An 11,857-nucleotide genomic window follows, 5' to 3' on the forward strand; every position below is an offset into this window, starting at 1 on the left:
GCTTTGTGACCAGGGAGACTAGCGCTGCTTTCCCAAGACAGGTTTTTATGTGTATGATCTTCAGGCTTTGCCTATCCAGGTGGGCATTACTTTCATATATATCAAATGAGTTTAAATGTTACGTTCAAGCAAGTTATTTCATGACTAAATTAATTGAAGTTATTTCAAATATTGTCTTGCCATAAAATGTTTCAATTTCAGTATGATATCTATCTGATGTGGCTTTTATCATGTAATCGAATTCGGGTCTTGAGCAGTTGATAGCTATCCTGCCAGGGCTAGTGTACACCAGTGACCGTGAGTCATCTAGCGGGTTGGCCGGTCAAGTGACCGTGAGAGGTGGCCACCTCTCCGGCACACAGTTCCAGATATGATAGATTACAAGAGAACTTAGACTGCAGTCGAACTTTAAGAATCACAACTGAATTTAGTAAGCTTGGGCATTTTTAGCGAAAAACCCCTTGCTGTACTGTTTATGATGGCATGACAATTTAAATCTTTACGAAGCATGTTATATTTCATAGTAGGCATATGTGCCCACTGAGTATTTTTATACTCAGCCCTGCATGTATTTCTAAATGTGCAGGTTGAGCAGCTGATGGAATGGAATGATGTTGAGCGGGTGTTCTTTTGACATTTCAAGAAATGTAACCTTGAGTATACATCTTCATATGTATATCTCACACGTTTTTCCGCTGCAAAACACTTTGATTAGAATAACTCTATGTTATGAAGTTGTGACACGTGTTATTGGATAACCCACCTTAATCAGTTCTCCTTCATGTGTATGTTTTATAAGTATCCAAATGATCATATATGATCCTAGCATCTTATCTATGAGTGACATTCTCATATACCTTAATGTTAAGTAATTGTCCATTTCCATTTCTTATTGTTCACCCCAAGTCATAACCCCGGCTAAATTGTCATTAAGGGTTGCGGGCTGTGACAGCTAAAGCCTAATTCAAAAACAAGTATAACATTGGATATTAGTACAAATTCAACGATGCATATCAGCAGAAACTCAATGATAAATATAAGCATGAATTTGACAAAGCTAAAGCTTAATTTAAAACAAGTATAAGATTCGAACAATAATATTTCAAAATACCAAACCAAAAATATATAAAAATTAATCTCCCAACTCAATTGATCCGAATTGCAGAATATAAGTAGTACCTGGACTCAGAATTTCAGTAACTTGATCTATTGCATTAATATATCTCAAGCAATCGATAAGAATTACAGAGAACAATTGAGAAGCCAATATATCTCAAGCAATCGATAAGAATTACAGAGAAGAATTGAGAAACAACCACGTATAAGTATCGCATGAGTAAAAATCGAGAAGAAAAAGGAATCACAAAAAAAAGAAAACAAAATCTGAAAAGGAAAGAAAATTTTGTTAATCTGTAAGCTGTTAACAAGCACGCAACACACATGGGGTAAAATTAGAAAACAAAATGACTAAACTACCCTTACTAAACAGATTAAGCGTGAAAAGGGGAAAAAAAACGGGTTTAATCTCAGCCATTAGATCAAATTCATGGATGGCCGAGATTGAGACTTATATACTACCTATAGGGAAAAGGTTCTATATGATCCCTTCATATATATATATATATATATAATGGACAAATATGGTGAGACTGGAGGATGATTGCATAAGCTTCTTGTAATGGCTGCATAACAAAATTCAATTAATTAAATAAAATTTTCTCTCCCACCAGGATTCGAACTCAGATAAAAATTTTGTGCAATATTATACTGCAGCTTATGCAACACTATATACTGACTTATGCAATCATTCTCATTTCTCACAAAAGATAGCATTCTAAGTATGTGTGTGTGTGAAATTCTATACCACAAGTTGGACAATGATTCAAATCCTAAATTCTCAATTTCATCTCTATAGTTGAACCTATAATTTATCTAACCCTTGTACCCTCTTAAAATCTCTCCCGGTATAACAAAAACAACCATCTTTTGTAGTGAAATTGCCCCTATAACTAAAGTAAAACGCACAATATTCACTGCATAAGAAAACAAAACCAGTTAACATGTTGTAACAACCCTATAATCAAGAATCTTAAAATAGACATATAACATTACAAAGTATGAGCGATCACAAAGCTAACAACTAAATGTTTAAATAATCACTAAAATAATTCATAAAGAAATACAAAAGTAAAGGGATCACAAAGCTTAAAAGATATTGGGTCCTACCTGTAACGCCCCGCTTTTTACATGTGATAAATTATTTATTTATGGTGATTTAAAATATGATTTTTTTTGTGATGCTTGATTTTATAATCTTGGACTTGAGGGAGTCCGTAGTTGCTCCCTAGTTAAAAGTCAAATAGAAATATTTATATGTGTATATATAGGGTTCTAGAATTTTTTGTAGTAAATATAATATAATTTCCCTTTAATTTGGGTTTATGGAGAGGTTGGGCTAAGAGAATAAAAATTGTTATATCTCAAATTCAAATTTGCAGTATTTTATTTTTATATTGTATCTCTAATAATTAATGTTATTATCGTTATTTTATTAAGCAGAATTAGAGAAGAAGTAGGATTCTATTAGGGTTATAAATGTATACCCGTAAATCACGAAAATAAATTGAGCAGATACCGTCTGTGGTTCTATTTTCACAACATTCATAGAATTTCAAATACTTGGGTTCGATCCCTCTTGGGAGCGAATTGGAGATTGGAGATATAAGGTGGATTTGGTGAATGGAGAGATAAGGTGGTTCTTGGAGTGGATGGGGAACTAACTACTAACATCTAACATGACTTTGCCCGATCAACAAAAAAAAAAAAAAGAATTTCAAATACTTTCTCGTCTCTCTATTTTTCTGGCAAATTCAGAAGCTTTGGTTTGATTACAAATCTTGAATCAGTTCAATCACTGGTATGTTCTTATTATTTAATAAAGTAAGACTAGGCAAGCCGTTTGATTTTTCTCGTGATTTCATGTGTCGAAACTTGGTTAGATAACCATAGCAAAATAAATAAATAAATAAACTTTATGACTGCCCTCATCCGTGTTAATAATATGAAGTTTCTTTCATTTTTATATATTTTCTTTCCTTCCATCTACGTGTTTGAGAGAGTTGAATTAGGTGATTAATTAAAGGTACAATGCTTCGTTTTCATCAATTAGCAAAAGGGGTTTTAATTGTTTGAGCATTATTTAATTTATTTTAATTTACCTATTTTCGAAAAGGATGTTGATTGTTTTTTTTAAGGAAAATAAAGTCAAAGTTTCATGTTAAACTATCTTTAGTTAATAGCATTCGTTTTTAGTTGTTTTCACTTTTTATCAATGAATGATTTCAATGCTTTTAATCCTTGGATCAAATATCATAAATTGAAATTTTAAAGTAGATTATAGTTATGCATATACTGACTTCCATTACATATACGCGTGTGCTACTGAATTGGTTTCAAAACTTAAGGTTCCATTAACTTAAAGTAAATTGGTTTATTTCCTTAAACATATATATATATATATAATTCGTTCATTATTAATTGGGGGTTGAAGCTAAATTACTCTATTCGGGACTAGAGTTAGTTTTAATTAGTAAATAATTATGTGATAATAATTTAATTGTTGTCAGATTCTTTAAATTTAATAGTATCGAATGTTATTTTTCTTAGTGTAGTGATGATGAAGGTCATATTGTATAGTTTTCAAGTTTTTGGCCAGAAACTTATTATTATTATATATATATATATATATATATATATGTATATATGTATATATGTATATGCAAATTTTATTTGAGAGTAAGATTGTTTAAGTCCTTATAAAATTATATTTATTGGATTAGGTGTGGCGCAACTAGGATCCTCATCTGAAAATTGATTGAGTTCTTTTGCTCTGCTTGATATTGAGGTGGGTGAATTTTCTTCTAACTCAATAAATATGTTTCAATTGCCACGTGAATTAAAATTGTTTATGGAATATTCTCTTCTATAAATCCAACGTGTATGAAATATTCTCTTCTATAAATCCAACGTGTATATTGTGGTTGAGATACGATTTTGATTGCATACGGTGAGTATGCGCATTGGTACTTATGGCAGCGTGACAACGAGTCACTGATTTGGGGACGACGAGTATGACAGGGTCCTGTGCACAGTTGAGCCAGTCGGTTATTATCATTCCATGCTTGTGTGGCTGGATTATTTGCCTGTGTGGCAATGTTGTGAATGGTTCCTTGCCTGGGTGGCTGGATTATTTGCATGTGTGGCAATGTTGTGAATGGTTCCTTGCCTGGGTGGTTGGATTATTTGTCTGTGTGGTAATGTTGTGAATGGTTCCTTGCCTGGGTGGCTGGATTATTTGCCTGTGTGGTAATGTTGTGAATGGTTCCATGCCTGGGTGGCTGGATTATTTGCCTGTGTGGCAATCTTGTGAATGGTTCCATGCCTGTGTGGCTGGATTATTTGCAGGTGAGGTAAGATGTGTTATTTATGCTGTGATGGTGAGGCAGGTTGCGAATGAGTATCGCTTTCCACAATTTAATACACGTTTGGATAAATCATATCACCTTTATTGTTTCCCACTACTGAGTACGTTTTCGTGCTCACCCCCTTTCGTTAAAATATTTTCAGGTCAGTGATTTTTGAGCGGCGTGGCGGAATGGGTGTGGTGAAGTTGATTTGGACTTGTGGTTCCGCTTTGAACGTTAGACTTTAAATTTGTTAATTTTTCTTTGAGTCATTTTGAGGTTAAGCTTGCTTTTATTTTATGAAAGTTTTTGGTTGTTGGTCTAATTTTTTTGGTGAATGATGAACTTGACGTAGACGTATTTAATCGTTTAAGGCTTCGTAGATGATTTTCTGCATCTGAACTTGTTTTGTTGATTTGGTGTTTAAATTGGTTAAAACGAAGTTGTATTTTGGTTCGTTTACTTTTAGGTAATTGAAAGTTTTAAATTAAAATTTTATTTCTAGTTAGTAAATTTTAGGGTGTTACATTTAGTGGTATCAGAGCAGGTCTACGATTCTGTAGACTTGCAAACTTAAATTGGTTCGTGATTGAGAAAACCACCATCACCCACTTCCGACGCACGCTCCTGCTTGAGGTATTTATTTTTATTTTGTTTATTTTGGTGAGTATTTAAATAATGAACTATTTTTTAATATGGTGATATGTGGTGGAATTTATATGTGGCATGGAATGTGAGTTGTAAAAGTTTTTGAATGATAAAATCTTGTAAAACATGACATAAATGCGAATTATTTTCTCGTTTTGTCCTCGAAAGTAGGAAAAACCTAGGTGATCGAATCTTAGGCTCTACGTGTGAGGTTAGAATGGCAAACAACGGAGGAATACCTGCGAAATACCTTCACGCCTATGCAATACATAAATTCTGGTCGCATGAGTAGGATACCACGATAGGACTCATGGAAAATATGGTGGTATGGAGAGATTTGTGGCGGCAAATTGGAGTCCATGGGCCACCAATATCTGAATATGCTACTGCCGACCATATAGAACAAATGGTGCCTAACGAGGTTTGTGCCATAACTTGGAAAGCAAAGGTGGACCGAGCGTGGATTCTACCCGATGGACGAAGGCAAATAAATTTCGAAGAATTTATGTCAACGCTGATTCGAAAGTACCATCAACTTTGTCGTGGCATAATCCATATAAACGATGATGAAGAACCCGTACCACCCCCACAAAATGTAGGAGCACCTGAGGAGGTACCAGAACAGGAAGTAGAGCCCATAGGGGAAGAGGAAGCGGGGCTAATAGAAGAAGAGGACCCCGGGGAAGAGGAGGACCCCGAAGAGGATCCCAGCATAGAGATTATAGATATTAGTAGTGATGATGAATATCATAGTTTAGCTTTATACGAATTCTTTCTCATTTATGGTTAGAACAAGTGGATGCGTATATTAAGTTTTGACAATGTCTTCGTCTTAAATTGTGTTATTGGAGGAACAATTGTGAATAGTTAACTATTAGCAAGAGATAGTATTAGGTATCTATATATGGTAAATTTTTGTAAGATGTTATACTCTGGTAGCTTATGTCTCCTTTATTGGCTTGATTAATACCTCTGGGCCATCTGTCTTGGCACTTTTTGATTCTGGTGTGTCATATTCTTTTATATCTGCTGAGCTATATGAGAAAATCAATGTGCTTGTGGAAGTAGAGAACTTAACACTTGATGTTAGACTCCCTTCAGGAGAAACTTTGAAGAACTGATAGGATGGTAAGAAATATTAAATTGATTTTTGGGAGGAAAAAGGTTAGCGGTCGACTGTCACGTTTTAGAGATGCATGATTTTGATCTAATCTTAGGGGATGAATTGCTTAAGTAGCAATTATGCCACCATAAGGTGTCATCAAAGAGAAGTGGTGTTTCAAAGACCGGAGGAGGGGGAGTTTACATGTTATGGGGCAAGTGTTGGTAAGTTACCCAGGGTCATTTTTGCCATGAAAGCAATGAAGATGTTGAGAAAACCTAATGTTCAAAGATTTCTAGTAAAACTGATGGGGTCGACACCAATAGAGGCAACGGTGGAGGATGTCGAGATAGTTCGTGAATTTCCCGATGTGCTTCCTGAAGAAATACCAGGACCACCGCCAAACCGACAAGTGGAGTTTGCCATTGACCTCGTACCGGGGGCAACACCAATTTCCAAGGCTCCATACCGAATGGCACCTAAAGAACTGGAGGAGTTAAAAGCACAGTTACAGGAACTGCTGCATAGAGGGCATATTAGATCGAGTATGTCACCATGGGGAGTACCGGTTTTGTTCGTGAAGAAGAAGGACGGCAGCATAAGTATGTGCATAGACTAACAAGACCTGAATCAACTCACCATAAAGAACAAGTATCCATTGCCGAGAATTGAAGATCTCTTCGATCAATTAAAAGGTGCAGGAGTTTTTTTTTCAAAGATAGACCTACGATCTGGATATCATCAATTGAAGGCGAAGAAGGGTGATATTCCAAAGATGGCTTTTAGGACAAGGTATGGACACTACGAGTTTGTAGTCATGCCTTTTGGTGTGAACAATTCCCCCGCAATTTTTTTATGGATTTGATGAACAAAGTGTTTCATCCGTACTTGGACAAGTTCATGATAGTCCTTATTGACGATATCTTGATATACTCGAAGAACCGAGAGGAACATGAGTCACATCTACGCACAGTGTTGGAGATACTAAGGAAGGAACATTTGTATGCCAAGTTAAGAAGTGTGAATTTTGGCTTAACTGAATTAGTTTCCTTGGGCATATGGTAACATTAGAGGGAATCGAGGCGAATTCGGCGAAGGTTGAGGCGGTGAGTAATTGGAAGGCACCGACAAATGCAGCTGAATACGAAGTTTTCTTGGACTGACAGGTTACTATAGAAGATTTATTGAAGGATTCTCCAAGATTGCGGGGCCTCTTACTCAGCTAATGCGGAAGGGAGTAACTTTTGAGCGGACCGAGAAGTGTGGAAGGAGTTTTCAAATACCAATGGAGAAATTGATAACTGCACCTGTTTTGACTATCCCTGACTACTCCAAGGGATATGTGATCTATAGCGATGTATAGAAGCAAGGGCTTGATTGTGTGTTAATGCAGGAAGGGAAGGTTGTGGCCTATGCATCTAGACAATTGAAGTTGCACGAACTTAACTATCCAACTCATGATTTAGAATTGGCGGCAATAGTGTATGCTTTGAAGATTTGGAGGCATTACTTTTGTGGAGGTAGGCGTGAGATTTACGCGAATCACAAGAGCTAAAATATTTCTTCACGCAGAAAGAGTTGAATACGAGACAACGGAGATAGTTGAAGTTAGTAAAGGACTATGATTGCAAGATTTTGTATCGTCCCGAAAAGGGCAAATGTAGTGGCTGACGCGCTCAGTAGAAAAAAAGAAAAAAAGAAAAAAGAAAAAAAAAGAATCCTAACCCCGCAAGAAGATTGACTCAACAAGCTAGAGGAGCTAGGAAAGGATTTTGAACGGTTGAGCCTTGAAGTGGTGACTTTCCCTGATGGGGCGGATGCGATTATCTTAGCCTCGGTAGTGCGTCCAGCATTGCGTTATTGAATTCATGAAGCACAGATGGATTATGGCTTTCTGCAGAAGATGCGAACTAGAGAGGTGTACGACAATCCGAAAGGTTTTTTTTTTTCAGTTTTACAAGACGGGACTCTTATGCTGGATAAACGAATTTGTGTACCCGAGAGTGAGGAGTTAAGAAATGAGATAATAGATGAATCACACAAAACCGTATACACTTCGTATCCTAGTAGTACCAAGATGTACTAGGATTTAGAGAAGAATTTTTTTTTGATGGTATGGAATGAAGATATCAATAGCCAAGTATGTGGAACGGTATTTGACTTATCAACAGGTGAAAATCGAGCATCAAAGATCCTCTGGTTGTTGAAATCATTGGAAATACCAAAGTGGAGGTGGTCAAGAAAAATACGAGATAGAATCAAAGTTGTTCAGGATCAACAGAAGTCATACACGAACAAAAGACGAAAGGATTTGTATTTTGAAGGTTGTGATAAAGTGTTCTAGAAAGTAGCACCAATAAGGGGAATTTTGAGATTTAACAAGACAGGGAAGTTGAGGCCTCTTTTTATTGGACTTTTTAAAATTGTTGAAAGGATTGGAGATATCGCTTATCGTTTAGCATTAACACCCGAGTTGTCATTGGTGCACAATGTCTTTCACATCTCGATGCCGAGGAAGTGAATGCATGACCCGAGTCATGTGGTGTCATTTGGTGGGATATCGCTTAATAAAGATTTGAGCTATGAGGAAGAATCTGTTGCGATTCTAGAGCGAAAAATCCACGAGCTAAGGCACCGACAAGTGACACTAGTTTAAATACAATGGAGTCGTCATGGCCCGAGGAAGCAACTTGGGAGCGAGAAGATGAAATCCTAGCTAAATACCTAACCCTTATAGCTCCTGGTAAGGCAAATTTCGAGGACGAAATTTTTGTTAAGTGGGTAGGGTTGTAACGCCCCGCTTTTTACATGTGATAAATTATTTATTTATGGTGATTTAAAATATGATTTTTTTTGTGATGCTTGATTTTATAATCTTGGACTTGAGGGAGTCCGTAGTTGCTCCCTAGTTAAAAGTCAAATAGAAATATTTATATGTGTATATATAGGGTTCTAGAATTTTTTGTAGTAAATATAATATAATTTCCCTTTAATTTGGGTTTATGGAGAGGTTGGGCTAAGAGAATAAAAATTGTTATATCTCAAATTCAAATTCGCAGTATTTTATTTTTATATTGTATCTCTAATAATTAATGTTATTATCGTTATTTTATTAAGCAGAATTAGAGAAGAAGTAGGATTCTATTAGGGTTATAAATGTATACCCGTAAATCACGAAAATAAATTGAGCAGATACCGTCTGTGGTTCTATTTTCACAACATTCATAGAATTTCAAATACTTGGGTTCGATCCCTCTTGGGAGCGAATTGGAGATTGGAGATATAAGGTGGATTTGGTGAATGGAGAGATAAGGTGGTTCTTGGAGTGGATGGGGAACTAACTACTAACATCTAACATGACTTTGCCCGATCAACAAAAAAAAAAAAAAGAATTTCAAATACTTTCTCGTCTCTCTATTTTTCTGGCAAATTCAGAAGCTTTGGTTTGATTACAAATCTTGAATCAGTTCAATCACTGGTATGTTCTTATTATTTAATAAAGTAAGACTAGGCAAGCCGTTTGATTTTTCTCGTGATTTCATGTGTCGAAACTTGGTTAGATAACCATAGCAAAATAAATAAATAAATAAACTTTATGACTGCCCTCATCCGTGTTAATAATATGAAGTTTCTTTCATTTTTATATATTTTCTTTCCTTCCATCTACGTGTTTGAGAGAGTTGAATTAGGTGATTAATTAAAGGTACAATGCTTCGTTTTCATCAATTAGCAAAAGGGGTTTTAATTGTTTGAGCATTATTTAATTTATTTTAATTTACCTATTTTCGAAAAGGATGTTGATTGTTTTTTTTAAGGAAAATAAAGTCAAAGTTTCATGTTAAACTATCTTTAGTTAATAGCATTCGTTTTTAGTTGTTTTCACTTTTTATCAATGAATGATTTCAATGCTTTTAATCCTTGGATCAAATATCATAAATTGAAATTTTAAAGTAGATTATAGTTATGCATATACTGACTTCCATTACATATACGCGTGTGCTACTGAATTGGTTTCAAAACTTAAGGTTCCATTAACTTAAAGTAAATTGGTTTATTTCCTTAAACATATATATATATATATAATTCGTTCATTATTAATTGGGGGTTGAAGCTAAATTACTCTATTCGGGACTAGAGTTAGTTTTAATTAGTAAATAATTATGTGATAATAATTTAATTGTTGTCAGATTCTTTAAATTTAATAGTATCGAATGTTATTTTTCTTAGTGTAGTGATGATGAAGGTCATATTGTATAGTTTTCAAGTTTTTGGCCAGAAACTTATTATTATTATATATATATATATATATGTATATATGTATATATGTATATGCAAATTTTATTTGAGAGTAAGATTGTTTAAGTCCTTATAAAATTATATTTATTGGATTAGGTGTGGCGCAACTAGGATCCTCATCTGAAAATTGATTGAGTTCTTTTGCTCTGCTTGATATTGAGGTGGGTGAATTTTCTTCTAACTCAATAAATATGTTTCAATTGCCACGTGAATTAAAATTGTTTATGGAATATTCTCTTCTATAAATCCAACGTGTATGAAATATTCTCTTCTATAAATCCAACGTGTATATTGTGGTTGAGATACGATTTTGATTGCATACGGTGAGTATGCGCATTGGTACTTATGGCAGCGTGACAACGAGTCACTGATTTGGGGACGACGAGTATGACAGGGTCCTGTGCACAGTTGAGCCAGTCGGTTATTATCATTCCATGCTTGTGTGGCTGGATTATTTGCCTGTGTGGCAATGTTGTGAATGGTTCCTTGCCTGGGTGGCTGGATTATTTGCATGTGTGGCAATGTTGTGAATGGTTCCTTGCCTGGGTGGTTGGATTATTTGTCTGTGTGGTAATGTTGTGAATGGTTCCTTGCCTGGGTGGCTGGATTATTTGCCTGTGTGGTAATGTTGTGAATGGTTCCATGCCTGGGTGGCTGGATTATTTGCCTGTGTGGCAATCTTGTGAATGGTTCCATGCCTGTGTGGCTGGATTATTTGCAGGTGAGGTAAGATGTGTTATTTATGCTGTGATGGTGAGGCAGGTTGCGAATGAGTATCGCTTTCCACAATTTAATACACGTTTGGATAAATCATATCACCTTTATTGTTTCCCACTACTGAGTACGTTTTCGTGCTCACCCCCTTTCGTTAAAATATTTTCAGGTCAGTGATTTTTGAGCGGCGTGGCGGAATGGGTGTGGTGAAGTTGATTTGGACTTGTGGTTCCGCTTTGAACGTTAGACTTTAAATTTGTTAATTTTTCTTTGAGTCATTTTGAGGTTAAGCTTGCTTTTATTTTATGAAAGTTTTTGGTTGTTGGTCTAATTTTTTTGGTGAATGATGAACTTGACGTAGACGTATTTAATCGTTTAAGGCTTCGTAGATGATTTTCTGCATCTGAACTTGTTTTGTTGATTTGGTGTTTAAATTGGTTAAAACGAAGTTGTATTTTGGTTCGTTTACTTTTAGGTAATTGAAAGTTTTAAATTAAAATTTTATTTCTAGTTAGTAAATTTTAGGGTGTTACACTACCTGATTGTCATTTTCCTACTAGCTTGTGAAGTCAATGGGGCCATTTTTGCGTCGCTCGCCACTCTTTGTTGGAAATTATTTTGTACCACACGAGCC

The 11,857-nt window shown here is 35.4% G+C and overlaps 1 long non-coding RNA gene across 1 annotated transcript; it reads left to right on the plus strand.

Annotated features, from left to right (window-relative positions):
• On the plus strand, window positions 1-815 carry LOC130986861 (uncharacterized). The gene is made up of 2 exons (XR_009089457.1): window positions 1-79; window positions 587-815. It is a non-coding gene; the product is annotated as an uncharacterized LOC130986861 (long non-coding RNA).
• The last annotated feature ends 11,042 nt before the right edge of the window (window positions 816-11,857 follow it).

The sequence above is a fragment of the Salvia miltiorrhiza genome, chromosome 5 (assembly GCF_028751815.1).
Source record: "Salvia miltiorrhiza cultivar Shanhuang (shh) chromosome 5, IMPLAD_Smil_shh, whole genome shotgun sequence".
NCBI lineage: Eukaryota > Viridiplantae > Streptophyta > Magnoliopsida > Lamiales > Lamiaceae > Salvia > Salvia miltiorrhiza.